Genomic DNA, 19559 nt, shown 5'->3' with positions numbered 1-19559 from the left:
ATAATCCTTAGAATTTGACTTCATTTTCTCTTGCAAGAAAAAAAATAGCACCTTAGGACCAAAGCCGCTAAAGTAGTAGATAATGTTTGCACATTTCAGGAAGGAATAAAGCATCAAAATGTCAAGAAACCTGTTTTAGCTTCTTCTGTGTTAACAGAGACGTATCTTCTTTTTTAATTTTTTATATTTTATTTATTTATTTTCCCTTTTGTTGCTCTTGCTGTTTTTGTTTTCAATTGTTGTTGTAGTTATTAATGTTGTTATTGATATCATCGTTAGATAAAACAGAAAGAAATTGAGAGAGGAGGGGAAGACACATAGGGAAAGAGAGAGACAGACATATGTAGACCTGCTTCACACCTGTAAAGTGACTCCTATACAGGTGGGAAGCCAGTATGACAGTCCTTGCACTTTGTGCCACATGCACTTAACCCGCTGTGCTACCACCTGATTTCCAGAGATCTACTTCTAAAGGGATTACTGTTTTAAGAGTAATTCCCAGGAGCTCCACTTCCTCAGAGCCCTGCCCTAATAGGGAAAGAGAAAGACAGGCTGGGAGTATGGATCAACCTCTCAACGTTCATGTTCAGTGGGGAAGCAATTACAGAAGCCGGACCTTCTACCTTCTGCACCCCATGGTGACCCTGGGTCCATATTCCCATGGGGTTAAAGAATAGGAAAGCTATGAGGGGGATGGGATATAGAGATCTAGTGGTGGGAATAGTATTCCTCTTATCCTATGGTATTGTCAGTGTTTCCATTTTATAAGTAAATACATTTTAAAAAGAAAAAAAAGTGAATAACTCACACCCAGGGACCAGGCAATGGCACACTTGGTTAAGAACACACATTACAGTGCACACAAACAAAGGTTTAAGCCCCTGGTCCCCACCTGTAGGAGGAAAACTTCACAAGTAGTGAAGCAGTGCTGCAGGTGTATCTCTGTTTATCATCATCATCATCATCATCATCATCATCATCATCATCATTATTATTATTTTACCAGTATACTGAATAACTCTGGTTTGTGGTGGTGTGGTGTCAGTGAAAGTTCACGGCACCAGTATGCTGGGCTAGCTTTGTAGAGGGAGACAGATGACCAGGGACACATGGCTGAGCAGGGAAGCAATATTTCTACAGGGCCCTCTGACTCTCAGGCATTAAAAACATTTCCTCACTGGTTCTAAGAGGACAGGTTCCCTTTTGCCAAAAAATGTGTGGAATGGAGGTTTTTGTCAGCAACAGAGAGCCTTTGTTGCAGAGTTGAAGATACAGACACACCCCTCCCCACCACCCCCCGATTTCATTAAGTTTTCCTTTTGTGTTTGACCCAATGTCAAGAATCCCAGTCCAATGTTTTCTGTTTGAGTGGGTTTTGTCAGTCTCTCTTGTCTAATTCTATTTGAGGAGAGTTCTAGGGGTCACTCACTCCTTTGCAGGCTTAGATAAGGCCTAAGGGACATTTACATTCTCCTAAGTGGAATGGTCTTGGTTTCTTTTTCCTCTCATGTAACTTCATTCTGAAAGTTGAGAGTTTTTTTCTGGCTCCTGATGGAAACTTCAGATGCTGCTGTGATTAACAGGCCTCTTTTGGGTGGAGATAGCATTGCCTGTAATTCCCCTTATGAAATCTCAGCAGACCAGATTCTAAGAAATGCACCATATGCCAGCACTTGAGTTCATAACCCCAGTCCCCACCTGCATGGGGAAGCTTCATCGGTGGTGCAATAGTGCTATAGGCTCTCGTCTAAGTATCTTGCTCTGCCTCCCTCCCTTCCTACTTATCTCTATCACTTTTCCTCATGATCTCTCTCTCATCTCTATCAAAAAGAAGGAAAGAGTGATAAGAGAAGAAAGAGGGGAAACTGTGGGTGCCTCTGCTCATAGCTGCCACATGGTTGTTGTATTCACTTCCTAAAGTTACCACAACAAAATGCCCAAAACTCTGGCCAGAAAGGTGGATCCACAGGGAGAGCATATGCCTCCAAGCATGAGGCTCTGGGTTTGATCCCCAACACTACACAACAGCACCATGGACAGAGACAAAAGGGATTCATGAGTAGCAGGGCATGACTTTACCCTCCCCCACACATACTCTCCTTCTCTCTCTCTCTCTCTCTCTCTCTCTCTCTCAAATATATAGTAAAAATTGGGTCGCATGCATGAGCAGTATTCCATTTTGTAAATAGACCACAGCTTTTCTAGCCACTCAACTGTCATTGACATCTATGCAATTACAAACTATGCAGCTGTGAATATATGTGTTGTTTTCGCCGGGGCTGGCTTCACGGTTGGGTAACAGACCACCAGAAACACACGGCTGAGCTGAGAATGCAGTCTAATCTTTATTTATGAGCGGGAAATGTGCTCCTCCATCTTTCTCCTCCAGAGGAAGCGTGGAACTCAGGAAGTACATAGGAAAGGGCATGGGGAGAAGGAAGAAACTAGCAAGGGCTAAACCAAATCTCCCAGTGGGGGAGAGTGAGACCAAAGCAATATAACAGAAAAGACTATGTAAATAGACCACAATGTCAAGCAATGTAACAGAAGCAGAACTAGATCCCAGAAGCAGAACTAGAAGCATACCAACATATATGTGTATAAAGATCTCTTTGGAGCTGGTGTTTCTGTGTTCTTTAGCTAGATCCCTAGGAAAGGAACTGATAGATCAGAGGACATATCTGTTTCTAGTGTTCTGAAGAGACTACAGGGGCTGGGTGGGGGCACACCTGGTAGAGCACACACATTACACGGAGCCTGGTTTATTTTATATGTGTCAACAACTATAGTGTACACCATTATCCCCCAATAAAATGATTAAAAAGATTTATAAAAAGAAAGATAAGAAGAATCAAAAGAATCTCCAAACTGCTTCCCACAGGGCTTGGATTTGCATTCTCCCAGCTGTATAGAAGGCTTTCCTTCTCCCCATCCCCTTGCTAGCACTTGGTGTTTCTGTCCTTTCTGATGTCTGACATCCTCACAGCTGGCATCTCTTTGTTGTTCTTACTTGCATTTCTCTGATAACCAGTGACTAAACGTTTATTCACATGTCTGTTGGCCATCAAGATCTCCACCTATCACAAGGAGATAAGAAACTGTCCTCAGGTGTCAGTAACTGTCCTGTAAACCATGATTTCTCCCAGGAAAATTGCTTGTGGTGGGGGATGGACTACAGAGCTGGCTCAGAGGCAGAGCACATGCATGAGTTTGATTCCTCAGTATCTTGTTTCTGAAAAATACATCAGAAACTTGTGGCTTCAAACAGTGAAATGTCTCATCTCACTGCTGGAGGCTTGCATCCTGGAATGAAGGTAATGGTAGGGTCATGAGCTTTCTAAAAGCTATGGGGGTGTCCTGTCTTGTCTCTGTAGCTTCTGAACTTCACAAGTAAGCCTAGTCCCTGTTTATTGTGGATTCTGCTGCATTCACCCAGTCTGCCATCATCACTACATGTCCATTTCTACCTGTGAGTCTCTCTCTTCCCCTCTTCTCAGGAGACAACCAATAGACTAGATGACAGTGCCTCTTACCTTGAATGTGTCGGCAAAAACCCAATTTCTTTTTTTTTAATTTTTTATTTAAGAAAGGATTAATGAACAAAAACATAAGGTAGGAGGGGTACAACTTCACACAATTCCCACCACCCAATCTCCATAACCCACCCCCTCCCATGATAACTTTCCCATTCTCTAGCCCTCTGGGAGCATGGACCCAGGGTCGTTGAGGGTTGCAGAAGGGGGTCTGGCTTCTGTAATTGCTTCCCCGCTGAACATGGGCGTTGACTGGTCGGTCCATACTCCCAGTCTGCCTCTCTGTTTCCCTAGTAAGGTGTGTCTCTGGGGAAGCAGAGCTCCAGGACACATTGGTGGGGTCTTCAATCCAGGGAAGCCTGGCCAGCATCCTGGTGGCATCTGGAACCTGGTGATTGAAAAGAGAGTTAACATACGAAGCCAACAATTTGTTGAGAAATCATGGATCCCAAGCTTGGAATAGTGCAGAGGAAGTGCTAGGGAGGTACTCACTGCAAACTCTAATGTACTTCTGCTTTCAGAAAAACCCAATTTCTAAGTAAGATCACTGGGATTAGGGTTTCCACATGTCAGTTAGCTGGATCCAGTTCCTCCGAGGGGTTCGCAGGAAATATCTGGCTATAGTATCACTCTCTAGCAAAAGTAACCCTCCTCCATCCTCATTTATGGACTGCTAGGTCATGCCCCTGGCACATTTTATCCATGTCATTCTCATTTTGAGGTGACTCTGATCATATGTCCAGAGGCTTTATTCACTCAAAACAAAAATACAAACAGAAACATAAGAAAAGATGCAGACCGGTGCACTTGTGTGTATGTTAGTGTCCTGGATCCAGAAAGCTCACAAGTGCCCTGTGGAGGGTGATTATAGGGTAGGCTATGGGGGTGGCACCAGTGAGAAGACAGGTATTTTCTGGCCCTACAGAATAAACAGTCTAGTGGGAGGCTGTTTGCACTCAAGATGTGGCTTCCTAAATGATAACCTCTAGCCAGGCCTGAGAACAGTATGGTGATGTGCATGCCTGGGTTCTGGTGCCCTCTGGTGACTGTGGCTGTGTCTCTTCTAGTGGGCTGTTCATCACCATTCATGACAAGGGCCACATTGCCACCATGCTCAACTCCTGGCCTAAGGATGACATTAAGGTAGGTTTCTTCTCTTCTGTGCTGTTGCTTTGTGGTGTACTGGGTCCTTTCAGCCTGGACCAGAAAGAAAGCCACCACAGCACTAAAAGGAAGAGTCAACACACCTGTCCCAGTTATGACAGGCTCACACACCTGTCATAACTACGCAGGGAAAGGCCTGACAGAGGGAGAGTGGGCCAGAGCAAGGCTTCCAGGGATATCAGGGGCTAAGGGTCTGAACCCATATCCTGGTGCATGGTAACCTTGGCTTCTCTGAAGGATGATGACAGATGGGTTCCCTCCACTGAGCCTGCAGCAACCAAAAACCCTCAGAGGGGAGTCGAGGGGACAGAGGACCACGCTGGCTCAGATAGGCTGGCATCCAGAGAAGGACCTCTGCAGGAGCACTCCCCTGTCTTGCAGGCTGTGGTGGTGAACACATCCTTGGCTTGGGGGACCTGGGAAGCTATGGCTTGGGCATCCCTGTGGGCAAACTGGCACTATACACAGCATGACGGGGGTGTCTACCCACACCAGTGTCTGCCTGTGATGCTGGATATGGGCACCAACAACCAGATAATGCTCCCAATCTGGGTCACAAGGGCAGGGATGCTTCTGCCTCAGGGCACCTCCTCTGCACAGGCCACACAGGAGAAGGATAGAGAGAGACACACAGGCAGAAAGAGAGAGATGCCAGGTCAGGCAACATATGTAGATGCCAGGCCAGGCAACATATGTGTCCAGCAATGAAGTAGTTACAGAAGCCAGAACTCCTTTGTTCTGTCTCCCCAAAAGAATTTTGGTTCATACTCCCAGAGGGGGCAAATGTTAAGGGAAGATGACCTGAATTCCACTGGGATCTGAAATGTTTGTCACCAAGAATCTTTATTTCTATACCATCACTGAGAGGGAAGAGAATCTCAAAAAACAGAGGAAGTCAGGTACTGTTTTGCTTCTCTGGGAGAAAAGAGGGAAAAGGAAGGACATTTGGAAAAAGTAATAGGTGTAAATGTGACTTAGAAAGGAAGTGAATAAATAATAGAAATGAATAAAAGTGGGCAAAAAATAAAACTACATACACACATATATAGACACACACACACATACACACACACACACACACACACACAGAGAGAGAGAGAGAGAGAGAGAGAGAGAGAGAGAGAGAGAGAGAAATATATACTCAACCCACACCTATGACCTCAGAACTATGGTAATTTCTGCAGTAGATGGATGGAAACACATAACTCTGGTGGTAGGGATGGTATGGAATTAGATCTCTATTATCCTATAATTTTGTAGCACACTATTAAGTCACTAATAAAACATCAAATTAAAAGGAATCAGGAAAAGAAGCCAGACCAAGTAAGACAAGGGCCTGGCCCAGGTGTGAGCCCCCACACCAAACAGGGATGCTTGGCACTAAGGGAAATTCAGGTGCTGTGGTATCTTTTCTCCTCCTTCACCACCTCCTCCTTCTCATTCCTCTCTCTCTCTCTCTCTGTCTCTCTCTCTCCCTCTCTGAAAAACTTGGTCCTGGGCAATGAAATTGTGCATGCCTTAGTCCTGGTTCCAAAAAGCTAAAGTCATGGAGAACATGGAGAGAAATGGTGAAAGTAGCATAGTGGTTCCCATTCTAGACTCTTTTCTTCAGTCTTTTTTCCACCAAAGCCATCCTTAAGTCCAAAGATACCTTTCCCAGCCACTAGAATTCAGCTGTTTGTTTGCTTGTCTGTCTGTCTGTTTGATTGTTTTACCAGGGCACCAATCAGCAATGGCTAAGGATTGAACCTGTGACCTTGGAGACTCAGGCATGGGGTGTTTTTGGTATTACTATTAAGCTGTCTCCTTTGCCTCCCCGCCCAAAGGTGTCATTTGATTGGATGCTGGGTGTATCCAGAGTTCCATAAGGAAATTCCCTCCCACAACCGGACTCAGGAAGTTTCTCATCTCCTGGCAAATAGAAACCTGGTTCTAGCACTGAGTATCTATGGATCAGTGTTTGTGTTCCATCCTGATTATCTTCTTACGATAAATTCTTAGAAACATAAGGCTGGGAGGGATAGCACAGGGATTCTACACAAATACTTTCCTGCCTGAGGCTCTGAGGTCACAGGTTCAACCCCCAATCACACCATAAACCAGAGCTAAGCAGTGTTGAAGGGGAGATAGAAAGAGAGAAAAGAAAGAAGGAAGAAAGAGAGAGAGAGAGACAGAGAGAGAGAGACACAGAGAGAAAGAAATGAAGGAAGGAAGGAAGAAATAAAAGGAGAAAGGAGAAGAAAGATCCTGCAGGTGTGGAGGGGAGGCAAACGTTAGAAGCTGTACTCCAGTGTCTCTCTTCTGTCTGACTCTCTCTACCTCTGAACCTGTATCTAAAAGAAAAACAGTTGTGGAGAGAGGCAGGCAGTGGTGCCCCTGGTTTAGCACACACTGCAGTGTGCAAGGTTCTGGGTTCAAGCCCCTGGTCCCCACCTGCAGGGGCAAAACATCACAAGTACTGAAGTAAAGCTGCATGTGTGTCTCTGTCTCTTTCCTTCTCTATCTCCCTCTCCCCTTTCAATTTCTCTCTGTCTCTATCCAGCAATAAATAAAAAAATGAAGTTATAAATTACAAAAAGGAAGAAAAACAATTGATTGCTGGAACCAGCAGTTTTGTTGTGCAGGAACCGAGCTCCGAAACCAATGCTGTGTCAAAATTTAAACAAAGAAACAAATAACTGAGCTGGCTTGGAGGTGCAGAGTAGCCCCCTAGGCTGGAAGCTTAGCCCCCAGGCCCCTTCAGCACAGATCATCACCTCCCAACCCCACATCCATCCTTCCCACTGGGCTGCCATCCTGAATAGTCTGTCAGTCTGTCTGTCTGCCCCAGGAGCTGCTGGGTGACCCCCTGTACATAGCCTGTGGCAGGAGCATGTACATGGGGAAGATTAGGATTAAGACCAGATGCTGGACGAGTTCATGGATGCAGTCACCCACAAGTGAGAGACACAAGCCCCTGTGATGTTGTGGGGCAGGAAGGGGCTCTGAGAACAAACTGAGGTGGGGGAGTGCTCAGGGGGGATGAGGAATGGAGACTGCCTCACCTTTGAACTCAGAGACAATCAGGGCCATCAATGGTGAGTGTGTGTGGGGTTTGGAGGTGAGTGGTTACTGAAACACATGGGGGAGGGAACCCAGCATCTAAAGTCCAAAGAGGGAAACCTCCAGGCCTGAGCTGTTCTGACTGGAGGCAGGCTATAGGATGTTATGAGTGGAGGGGAAATGTGTCCTTCCCACAGAAGGTTCTAGCATTTAGGATACCTCACCCCTACCTGGGGCCAGGTTGAGTAAGTGAGCAGGTCCTGTGGATGCTGGCTGTAAGATTAATGAGGGGACATCTCTGCCCTGGAATGATGGTGCCCTCACTTTGCGGAGAACTGCCCAGGGAAGTCCAGCTAAGGCCAGTGAGTTGCTCACTCTGTCTTGCCCCAAATCCCATCAACCAGCTACACACACATACTTGGAACCAAAAAGAAAGATCCAGAAAAAGGAGCTGAAAATGTACCTGAAGGGACGAGTATGCTGAAGAGGACACATGAGGCTGAGGCTCAAAGGGGCAGGAGTGTGGTGGATGTGTGGAGAAGAGCCAGAGGGATGTCATCCAGAAATGCCCACAGAGGTTGTCCTCTGGCCTAAATAAGCCAGCGCTGCCCACAGTGCTCTGGCTTCTCTTGGAGCAGAGCCCCCCGACACAGGATGAGGAACTGAATGAACTGCGTGTCTCAGTGGCTCTTCAGGGACTCTTCAAGGAGCTGGGAGTAGCTCAAAGTGCTGGGTTCAAATCCCAGCACCACATGGGTGCATCCCAACACCAGGGGAATTTTATGCCTGGTGGACCAGTGCTGTTTCTTTCTGTTTTATGCCTGACCCCCAACAAAAAACAGGGAGCAACAAGGCACTATGGGGCTTGTCTGGTAGAGTGCGTATGTTATAAGGCCAGAGGACCCTGGTTTGAATCCCAAGCCACTATCTGTGAGCACCTGCAGGGGGGACACTTCCTGTGCAGAGGAGCAGTGCTGTGGAGGTGTCTCCCCTTCTCTAGCTCTCTATCCCTTTTGGTATGTCACCCTTTCAACTCATTGCTGGGGCTCAGTGCCTGCACAGCTCCATAGCTCCCAGAAGCCATTTATTTTTCTTTCCTCTAGATAAAGGGTGAGTGACAGAGAGATAGAGAGGAGAGACACAGAGAGGAGAAGAGAAATCACAGCGCTGGTCCATTACTTGTGAAGCCACTCCCCCCTCCACTGGTGCCCCCATGTTGTGGCTGAGGTTCAAACCCAGGACCTCTTGCATAGTAGCATATACGCTCACTGACTTCTCCACTCAGATACGGAATCCACTGCCATGTCCAGTTTGAGGGCATCACCAATGCCAATGCCTACCTTCTGCTAAACAAGTACTGAAACAAGTACTGCATGTTAAATGATGACATGCAAGGTAGGTTCTGCCTTGGGACTGAGTATCTAGGACTGACTCCCTCACACAGGACCACCTGCTGCCAGCGTGCTACTGGGGCTCCACTGCCTCATGGCTCAGGTTTCACTGTGACCTGGGAGAGAGTTCTGGGGCTTTGCTAAACCACTGCTCCCTGGTCTAGACCTTGGAGACCATGGCTGCATCCAGGGAGATGAGTATTACATGACTGCATATATCTGTGACTGTGTACAAGGTCGCAGGGTCTAGCCTCTGGACACCACATGGGATAACCTACAAGAGGGAAGCTTCATGAGCAATGGAGCAGTGTTATGGTGTCTCTCCTCTTTCTATCTCTCTCACTCTTAATCTCTCTGTCTCTTGATGTCTATCATATATATATATATATGTATATATATATATATAGTAGGTATTGAGCCCTATCAAGAACACTGGTGGCAAAAAATGCAATGAAACATGTAAAGGGCATTCTAAATAATGCAACCAGCAAGTGCAAACTGGACTAGGACAGAGCACCTTTGTGAGCCACAGTTTCAGCCTCTCTCCACAAGAAGTAGCTAACAAAGACCTGAGGCAGATACAGTAAATGTTTAAAATGCTAATATATGGGGATCATATGGTGGCATGGCTAGTAGATCATACAGGTTATCATGCTCAAGGACCCAAGTTCAAGCCCCCAGTCCTCATCTGCTGCAGGAAGCTTCATGAGTACTAAAGCAGTATGGCAGATGTCTCTCTCTCTCTCTCTCTCTCTCTCTCTCTCTCAACCAGATGTCCTTCATGTTTACATTTACAGGGAATGATGAAGTGTGAGTAGTGGGTCCCCTTTCTGGTGGCCTTGAAGACCACAGGGGACGGGAGGGGCTGCTAGCAGACACTGTCAAGCACGTTCTGCATTGGAAGTGCCCAGGAGGGTCCAGACTGTGTCCAGGGGCCCTCAACAGTGGGGACTAGAAAGCTGTCCCCACAGCCAACACATGGGCCTGTGACTGCAGATAGAGGACACCCCACAGGGAAAGGACTCTCTGGGGAACAGTCCTGCTCACTGCCAGCCCAGTGTAAGAGCATGCTGCACCTGCTGCCCCTGCCTTTCCCTCTGGCTCTGGCAGAGCTGCTGTCATGCTGAGTCAGAGCAGGCCAAGTAAAGCAGTCCAGGGGTTGGGGTTGGGAGGTGGGGTGGGTGCCTGGGTCCTGCATCCTTGGGTAGACTCTCTTCAGAATTTAGGAGGAAATACGTGGCTACGACTCTGGGAACTATTGCTGGTCTGTCTGAGACCAGGAATGTCCCAGAAGACACCAAAAAGGAGGTGGTGATAAGAGAGTCCTTGCTGGAGTCCAGCAACTCCACACTAGGCTGGGGAGAGGGAAGCCCACCTGGTCTTCCCTGGTTTTGCCCTGGTCCCTGTGTCCATGGGGGTAGATGGGAGTGAGGGCACACCCGGTCCCATCACTTTTATGCCTCCCAGTGGCCACTTGTGGCTTCCATTAAGTGACCCAACTTAATGACACGGAGCTGACAATGGGCCCACAGGGACAGCTGGCCAGTCACTATGGCTAGCATCCAACAAGCCCACCTTCTACAATAAATGGTTAAACTGGAGGCCACATTGGCCCACTATTCAGCCCTCATTCCCTAGTTGGTCTGAAGGGTTTGTCAGGTGACCAAGAATCTGGGGCTTAGCATCCTGAAAAGACATTGCAGTTGTTTTGCAAAAAGGCTTTCACTCCTGAGCCTCTGAGGTACAGGTAGAATCCCAGCAGAACCATAAGTTTGAACTGAGCAGTGCTTTGTTTAAAAAATAAATGGATAAATAATGAAATCCCTCTTGAATATACATATTTGAAATACACACATACAGATATATGAAGTATTGGGGCCTGGGTGGTGGTGTACCTCGTTAAGGGCTTTATTATCATGCGCAAGGACCCAAGTTCAAGTCCTCAATCTGTTGCTACCTGCAAGGGGAAAGCTTCGTAGGTGGTGAAGCAGTGCTGGAGGTTCTCTCTACCTCCCCCCTCTCAGTTTCTCTCTGCTCTACCAGATAAAATAAATAAAGTAAATAAAAAATAAATGTTAGCAAGAAAGATAGACTACATATATATGAAATAAATATACATATTTGAAAGAAACATGGTTAAGGTGGGAGGCTTTGAAGGAGACAGGCACAACAGCTCATTCAGATAGTGCACTCCTTTCTCCTGTGCACAACCCAGGTTTGAGCCCAGCCCCCACACACTGGAGGTGCTATGGTCTCTCTCTCTCTCTCTCTCTTTGTCACCAGGGTTATCACTGGGGTTCAGTGTCTGCCTGACTCCACTACTCCCAATGACCATTTTTTGCCTTGAGATGGAGAATGAAAGACTTCAAGGGAAGGAGAGATACCACAGTACTGTTCCACCACTTGAGAAGCCCCCACCCCTCTGCAGAAGCTCCCTTAGGGTGGCTGGGGGACTTGAACCCAGGACCTTATATATGGTAATGTGTACACTCTACAGGGTGAGCCAACTTCTGATCCCCCCTTTCTAAGTCCTTAATATGTCACCCAAGAGCCACCCCCAACCCCCATGAAAGTCAATGTTGGAGAAAAAAACAAACCTTCTGTTGTAGAGCTCAAGACTTGTTGTTCAGCCTTTGAGGTTCTGGGCTGAACTGTGTGTTGTGGGGGGAGTAACTTTTTCCTCCAAAGGGAGCTTCCAATGGCACCCCAGGGAGAACACCCAAAGCCAGCAAGGCAGCCAAGGTGTTGGGGGGCTCAGGAAGCCACATACACTGCTGGGGTAGAGAGTACCAATGTTCAAAGGTCAAGGTGCTGCTCAGAGGTCTAGGAAAAGTATATTTGGTGACCTGGGGGAGCAAACTGTGTGCAGTAGAGCAGGAAGCAAGGTGGCAGTGGATACTATCAGGGTTAATCAGATTCCAGCCACCAGAGAGAACATTCCACTCCCAGGACCAAGGCCCAGCCTTGAGGCTGTTCTGCTGATGGTCTTTGAGCCATCTGCTGGTCAGAGCACAATCCCTCCTCTGAGAGGCAGAAGGCTGCGCTGAAATAGGTTCCCAGGCTGAGGAAACCCTGGAATTCTTCTAGGGAAGATTTACAGGCGCTCAAAAATCATCAGGTTGGCAGAAACACATCTTTATACTCCAAGAAATTAATATTAAAGACGGTTGGCGGGAAATACCTATTCAAAAAGGGGACCAGAGACTTCTTTGCTGGATTTTGAGGGCCTCTCGTCATTCAGGGAAAGATATCTATCTTTTGTGTCATAAGATCTGTGAGTTCAGATTTGTGACTCCCTGACTTGGCCTTGGAAGTTTCTTTGAGTTGAATATGATTTCATGAGCCCAAGAGACCTCCTACTACTAGGCCCCCAGACAATATACATGCGATGCAAACCAAGCTGTAAATTCATGTTCAAATCTATTCTCCCCTGTCTGCAGTAGTGTTAGGCCCTGGTGATCCACTAGGCATAAAATGTAGGCCAAAGACTGTGCTTGAGTCCCCACACAGCAAATCAATATAAAGGGCTGGTGTGTGTGTTTGGAGGGTAGGATGTTGGGAGAAAGAAAATCAGCATCCCTTGACCCTGATTTCCTACCTCTCCCCAAAGAGCCTCTCTTCCCTTCTGGTTCCCATTCATTGGCTTTAACATCCACAAGATTATCATTATTTGATCTGGTCCATTCCTGTGTTTGCTTCTGAGTGGGAGGGCTACACAGCAGCTTCTGTCTTTACATAACAGACTGCTACTTAGGTCTTCCTCGGTCTCTCTGGGAGCCAGCTGGACATATGGGGCACCCCCTACCCCCACCAAGTAGCTGAGCCCACTCTGCTCTGTCACAGGCACAGCCTCCCTGGCAGTGGCTGGGATCCTTGTGGCTCTGTGGGTCACCAGAAGCCGGCTCTCTAGCCATGTGTTCATCTTCCGCTGGGGAGGTAGGTACTGCCAGGAAATGGAGAAGCCTAGAGGCAGCCTGGCACAATGCCTCATCTGGACACTGCACTCCTTTGCCATGTGCACGGGCACTGCATTGGAGGAACCTCCAGACCTGTGGGCTTTTTGCATCCTCCCTCATTTGAGGATCCCTGCGTCCCCCAGGTGTGGAGGGAGGAGGGCTGGCTGCTACCTCCCTGGGTCTGAGCCTGTACTGTGTGGCACCCCCAGGCTGCCCTGGGCATCACTCACCTCCTGGTCATGGCCCTGGAGCAGGAAGGCATCCCTGCGGCTGAGGTCACCAAGAAGATCTGGATGGTGGACTCCAGGGGACTCATTGTCAAGGTGGGTTGGCCTGGGGGCAAGACATGGGGTATCTTACAGTAGCTGGAGATGGGGTGCTCATCTGTGAGGAGGCAAGTCTGGCAGGCAGGAGAGAGAGGAGGAGGAGGAGGGCAGGGCCTGCTCTTTATTTGGATTGATGGCTTGATTGATTTTGCCACCAGGGTTACCATTGGGGCTCAGTTCCTACACTGCTTCATTAGTTCTGGCTGCTTTTTTATGTAGAGAGGAAGAGATAGAGAGAAACAGAAAGGGGAAAAAGGAGAGAGAAACAGAGAGAAATGTAATTACCCTGCAGCACAGAGTGACCCCACTCAGATGTCACTTAGAGCCTGAACTCAAGCCCCAGATTCCACTAGCTTAGAAAACTGGGGAGAGGGACCCACAAAACTGTTCAAAGGTCAGAGCTGAAAATGTAAATACCGGGGCTAGGAGGTGGCACATCTGGTAGAGTGTTGGGACTATGTGTAAACCTGATAGAGCTTAGGGAGAACCACCCCTGTCCTTGGATGGAGGTCTGAGAAGATAACCTCTTGGTAAGTCTCTCTCAACTGAGATGAGCAAAAGGGGGGAAACTCAGACTTAGTTCTTTCCTTCTTGACTCTCAGGCCCACAGAAACCCCAATACTACCCTCTATTAACTGCAGGCCACATGGCTGCAGATTCACTTATTCAATGTTACCTTCTGATCACAGAAGAACACACTTCATCACACACCTCAGACCCCAGACAAGAGAAATTCCAAACTATATGGCTTTTTGATATCCATCTTCTCTCTGTCTCACCCTTCTGGTTTAACCCCTATGCTTCTCTCAAATACCCTTAGATTATTAAGTTGCTGCATCATGGAGAATAACTGTCTTGTATCTCATCAATTCCTGTGATACCAGCCCCCTACGATAGGGCCAAGCCGGCCTTTAAGAAACCTGTAATTTCTGACATATTTCAATAATTCCCTTTGTTTGGTTTTCTATTTAACTCATGTCCACCTTGCTAATAAACGAGTTATGAGCAAGCTGGAGAGCTCCCTGGTGTCTTTTACTTCATGTCACCCCTGTCGTGAGCGAGAAAGAACTGGTCCGTTACCTTTCCCCCCCGCCAGAGACGCGACAGTAGAGCACCCTGCCAGAGACGCGACAGTAGAGCACACACGTTCCCATTTGTGAGAACCTGGGTTCAAGTGCCTGGTCCTGACCTGCAAATGAAAAATTTCCCGAATAGCAGAACAGGCTTAAGATGTCTCTCCTTACTCCCTTTCTGTCACTCTCTGTCTCTATAAAAGAAGGGGAGAAAAAAGAAAAGTAAAGAAAAGGAGAAGAGGGGAGAAGGAAAGAAAGGAAAAAGGAAATAGAGACCACCAAGAGTAGTGGAGTTATGTAAGTACTGAGCCTGGGCAATAACAATGCTGGGTATAATAATAATAATAATAATAACATTAAAGTATAAGAACCATGGACACCTGCATCCAAGAGCCATATATTTCAGTGGGCGGGGTGTGTGCCTTGCCATGCACTTGAATCACATTCAAACCCTAGCACCACATGGGAGGGTGTCGCTGTACTGAGAGCTTTGGTGCTGTGATGGCTCCCCTTCCATGTGTGTGTGTGTGTGTGTGTGTGTGTGTGTGTGTGTGTGTGTGTGTGTGTGTGAATTTCTCTCTCTCTCTTTCTCTATTTCTCTCTCTCAGAAAGAAGTACAGAGTACTCTCTGTGGCTCAAATGCAGCAACTCTCCCCAGGTTCCTCACAGCTACACCCTTTCTTTCTGTCTTTGCAGGGGAGGAGCCATCTGAGCCCTGAAAAAGAGACTTTTGCCCAGGACTGTGCTGAGATGGGCTCCTTGGAGGAGGTGGTACAGCAGGTGAAGCCCACAACCATCATAGGTAGGAGGGTCGGCCAGGCTCGGAGGTATTGAGACTCCATGCTGGCAAAGCTCTCTCTGCTCAGGCCACAGCTTTTGTTGAGCAGCTACAGGGTAAAAGTCTTGGGACTATGGGGACAGCAGGAGCCCTCCTGGCAGAGTACACATGTGACCAGACTTGAAGGCCTGAGTTCAAGTCCCATGTCACCAAAGGGAGCTGCTACAGGAGGGGAGCTTCTCAAAGGTGGAGCTATTCTGCAGTGCCCCCCTTCCCTCTGTGTTTCTCTTTGGAGGAAATAGGGGAAAGGGGGCCACTGGGAGCGGTGGAGCTGTGCAGACATAGAGTCCCAACAAGAACCCTGATGGCAAAAAATAAAATAAAATAAAATAAAATATTATAGTATTATAGGATTGGACTGAGAAGAGAGAGTTTGAGTCACCTGACCCTGGGTTCAAGCCCTGGTATCCTGCCACCAGGAGAGCTCCATGGATAATAGGGTGATGCCATGGTGTCTTTATCTCTCTGTCTTTCTCACCTCTCTCTCAGATATTACATGGAGGGGATTGACTGGGGTGTAGGTGGTATCGCATGTGACAGTGTTCCCCACCCTGTTCCAAAGCCAGAGCACTGAGGCTTCCAGAAGGGCTCAGATACCTTCCATGCCTGAGGCTCTGAGGTCCCAGGGTCAAGCCTGGTGTCACCAGAAGCCGTAGTAGTAGCAGTAGCAGTAGCATTAGCAATAGCAGTAGCAATAGTAGTAATTAACACATTTAGCTATACTGGCCAAGATCAAATAATCTAGCTGTGACTCCTCCCTCGTGTGCCGGCTCCCAGGTGTGGCAGTCATGGCTGGTGCCTTCACAGAGCAACTCCTCAGGGACACGGCCTCCTTCCACGAGCGTCCCATCATCTTCGCCCTGAGCAACCCCACCAGCAGGGCCGAGTGCACAGCTGAGCAGTGCTACCATGCCACCCAGGTCAGCAGGCCCTTACCAGGTGGGCAGACGAGCTCTCCAGGGGAAGATGACGATGGGGCCTGGGAGCCTGGAGGAGCCATGGACATGGCCCAAGAGCAGTGGGACTGGCAGGCAAGTGGGTGGGTGTCCAAGTGGACAGGTGAATGGGCAGGCAGGTGGGCAGCTGGAGGGCAGGTAGGTGGGCAGGCTGAGATAGGCAGGTTCTAGGACCTAGCAAGGGGCTCCCAGCTCTGTCCCCCTAGCCCCACCCCATTGCTGGGGCATCTTTTCCAGCAGCAGCCCCTTTGAGTGCATGACCCTGGAAGATGGCCACACCTTGATGCCTGGGCAGGGCAACAACGCTTACGTGTTCCCAGGGTTGGCATTGGGTGTCATCGCAGGTGATGTGTGGAACATCCCTGATGAGCTCTTCCTCCTCACTGCAGAGGTAGGCCACCTGCTGGGGAAGCCCACAGAAACTTTCCAGAAGCAAAGGTAGGGTGCATGTCTGAGTATCTGTCCCAACTCAGAAAAAGGGGGTGGATACCCCTCCAGGTAAAGTGTGGACATGAAGGTCCTTTCTGTTCTTGTCACCAGCTTCAGCACATTGGGCTAACTTTTTCAGATAAAGGAGGGAGAGGGGAGAGGCCCCATAGCCCCAAAGCTTCCCCTTTCCCCCGTGCTGTGGGAGCTGGGCCTGGACTGGGTTTCACATCTGGGAAAGCCCCTATGTTCCCAGGTGAGTTAACTCCCGGCCCTGATATAGTCACTGTAGTTTGTGTGTTGGTTTGAATTGATTTGCTCATTATGGAACACTGCTCAGCTTTGGTTGATGGTGGTGGGCAGGGATGGAACCTGGGATCTCAGAGCCTCAGGCAGGAAAGTCTTTTGAAGCACTATGCTGTCTCCTTGGCCCCAGAAGATTTTTTTCCCACTTTTTAAAATTTCTGATTAATAGTAAATTATAAGATTTTACAGTGTATAGTTTCACACCACGCTCATCACCAAAGTTCTGTATCCCCACCCTTCCACCTCCCAAAGATAACCACCATAGTTCTCACAAGTCTTACAAAATCTGCTGCTTCAGGTGCTGCTTCTCCTCCTACTACTATTCCTCCTCCTCTTTCTTATCCTCCTCCTCTTTTCAAGTTCATCTGTACCCACTCTCTAGATTTCACTTATGAGGGAAACCATCTGATAGATATCTTCTATCTTATTTATTTCACTAAGCATAATCACCTCTAATTCCATCCATGTTGTCCCAAAGGTCATAATGTCAAGTTTTTTTTTGGTCATAGAGTAGTATTCCATGGAATATATATCTTGGAACTTGCTCAGTCCACCATTTCTTGATGGGCATTTAGTCTGCTTCCATTCTTAGAAGACTTTGCACTGGACGTGCTTCATGGATTTTTTTTCTGGACAACTCTGGGCATTCATAAGACCAGCTATATTTGACTAAATATTTATTTTGATGGTGGGGGAGAGGAAGAGAGGGGGAGAGAGACTGCTCAGCTCTGGCACATGCAAGGCGCACCCTCAGGCTTGGGGGGCCTGTACTCAACTGCTGGAGTGTCTCCCTGTTGTAGTGAGTGATGCTGAGTGTTTCTGAGAGTTTATTCAGTGCCAACCTCCCCCAAACACTCCCCCCCCCCAGAAGCCAAGGCTCAGACTTTGCCTTTGTTCTGGAAATGGCCAAACTCAGCTTATTTCTCTCTTCCCACTCCCTCCTCCCCTTCCCAACCTCACCGACCCCCCCCAAGAAATTTCCCAGGAGGTGTCTGAGCAGCACCTGTTGCAGGGGAGATTATATCCGCCCCTCAGCTCCATCAGAGATGTGTCTCTTCTTCTTCTTCTAGCGTTTGCCCTTCTTCTGTAATGAGTCAACAACGTCAGGTTGAGCCTGATGTAGAGTTTGGAGACCTCCTATGAATCTGTAGAGGTGGCAGTCATTGACTATGTGGGTCATAGTCTGTCTGTAGCCGCAGGGGCAGTTCGGGTCGTCTCTGGCTCCCCAGCAATGGAACATAGCGGCGCACTGGCCATGGCCTGTTCGATAGCAACTGAGGAGGGCCCAATCATAACATGCTAGGTCAAAGCCGGGTTGACACTTGCAGGGGTCTGTGATGAGGTGTTTGTTCTTTACCTCAGCTGACTGAAAACTCTGTTTCCAAGAGTCTGGAACAGAGAAGTTCAGTGTAGGCGTAGGGGACCAGATTGGGTGACGAGACGTCAAGCGTTGGACAGGGTGGGCGAAGATATCCCCGTATATTGGCAGGTCTGGTCGAGCATAGACGGGGGAAATGAACTTAGATGATGGCGCATCCCGATGAATATCTGGCGGGCCGATGTTGCTAAGAACTGGCAGCCATGGAACCAGGGTGGAACGGATGGTTCCAGAAATTATCCTCATGGAGGAATATAATTTGGAATCGACCAAATAGACATGGGGGCTACGGAACCATACTGGGGCACAGTATTCTGCAGTGGAATAGCATAATGCCAGAGATGATGATTGTAGTGTGGTAGCGCTCACGCCCCATGAGGAGCTGGCCAGTCTTGCAATGATGTTATTCCTTGCGCCCACCTTTGCTGCAGTTTTTATGAGATGTTTGTGAAATGACAGAGTGCGATCGAGAGTAACGCCAAGATAGACTGGCTGGGCTTCATGCCGGATTCTCGTATCGCCTAGCTGCACATTAAGCTCACTTGAAGCCGAGGCATGGTGTAGATGGAAAACAGATGATACCGTTTTTGCAGTGCTAGGGATTAGTCGCAATTTTTTACAGTAATCAGATATCAGAGACATGTCTTTCGTGAGTGTTTCCTCGAGGATGTCGAACTTGGATGCCTGAGTTGCACAGCAGATGTCATCGGCGTAGATAAACTTCCTTGAAGAAGTTTCTGGGAGGTCATTGATGTAAATTTTAAATAGCGTAGGAGCCAGAACAGAGCCCTGGGGGAGGCCACTTGAGACAAGCCTCCATCTGCTAGACTTGTCACCCAGATGCACCTGGAATCTTCTGTTTTGGAGAAGAAACGATATAATGTTGGCAACCCATGGAGGCAGGCATCTTGAGATCTTGACTAGGAGACCACGGTGCCAGACCGTGTCATAGGCTGCTGTGAGATCAACAAAGACAGCACCCGTCTTTAAATTCTTCTGGAATACATTTTCAATGTAAGTTGAGAGGGCCAGGGCTTGTTCGCAGGTAGATCTTTCTGGGCGGAAACCAGCTTAGGCAGGTGATAGGAATTTCTCTGTAAGGTGAGAAATACGTGACAGAAGCAGCCTCTCAAGGAGTTTGTAACACACAGAGAGGAGAGAAATTGGTCT

The 19559-nt window shown here is 48.0% G+C and overlaps 1 pseudogene; it reads left to right on the top strand.

The window, feature by feature from the left end:
• Positions 1-19559, top strand: part of LOC132533982 (NADP-dependent malic enzyme, mitochondrial-like) — a 37317-nt pseudogene that overhangs the window by 15534 nt on the left and 2224 nt on the right.

Source organism: Erinaceus europaeus, chromosome 17, assembly GCF_950295315.1.
Source record: "Erinaceus europaeus chromosome 17, mEriEur2.1, whole genome shotgun sequence".
Taxonomy (NCBI): Eukaryota; Metazoa; Chordata; class Mammalia; order Eulipotyphla; family Erinaceidae; genus Erinaceus; species Erinaceus europaeus.
The sequence above is the reverse complement of the archived record's forward strand: the minus strand, read 5'-3'. Positions and strand labels throughout refer to the sequence as shown.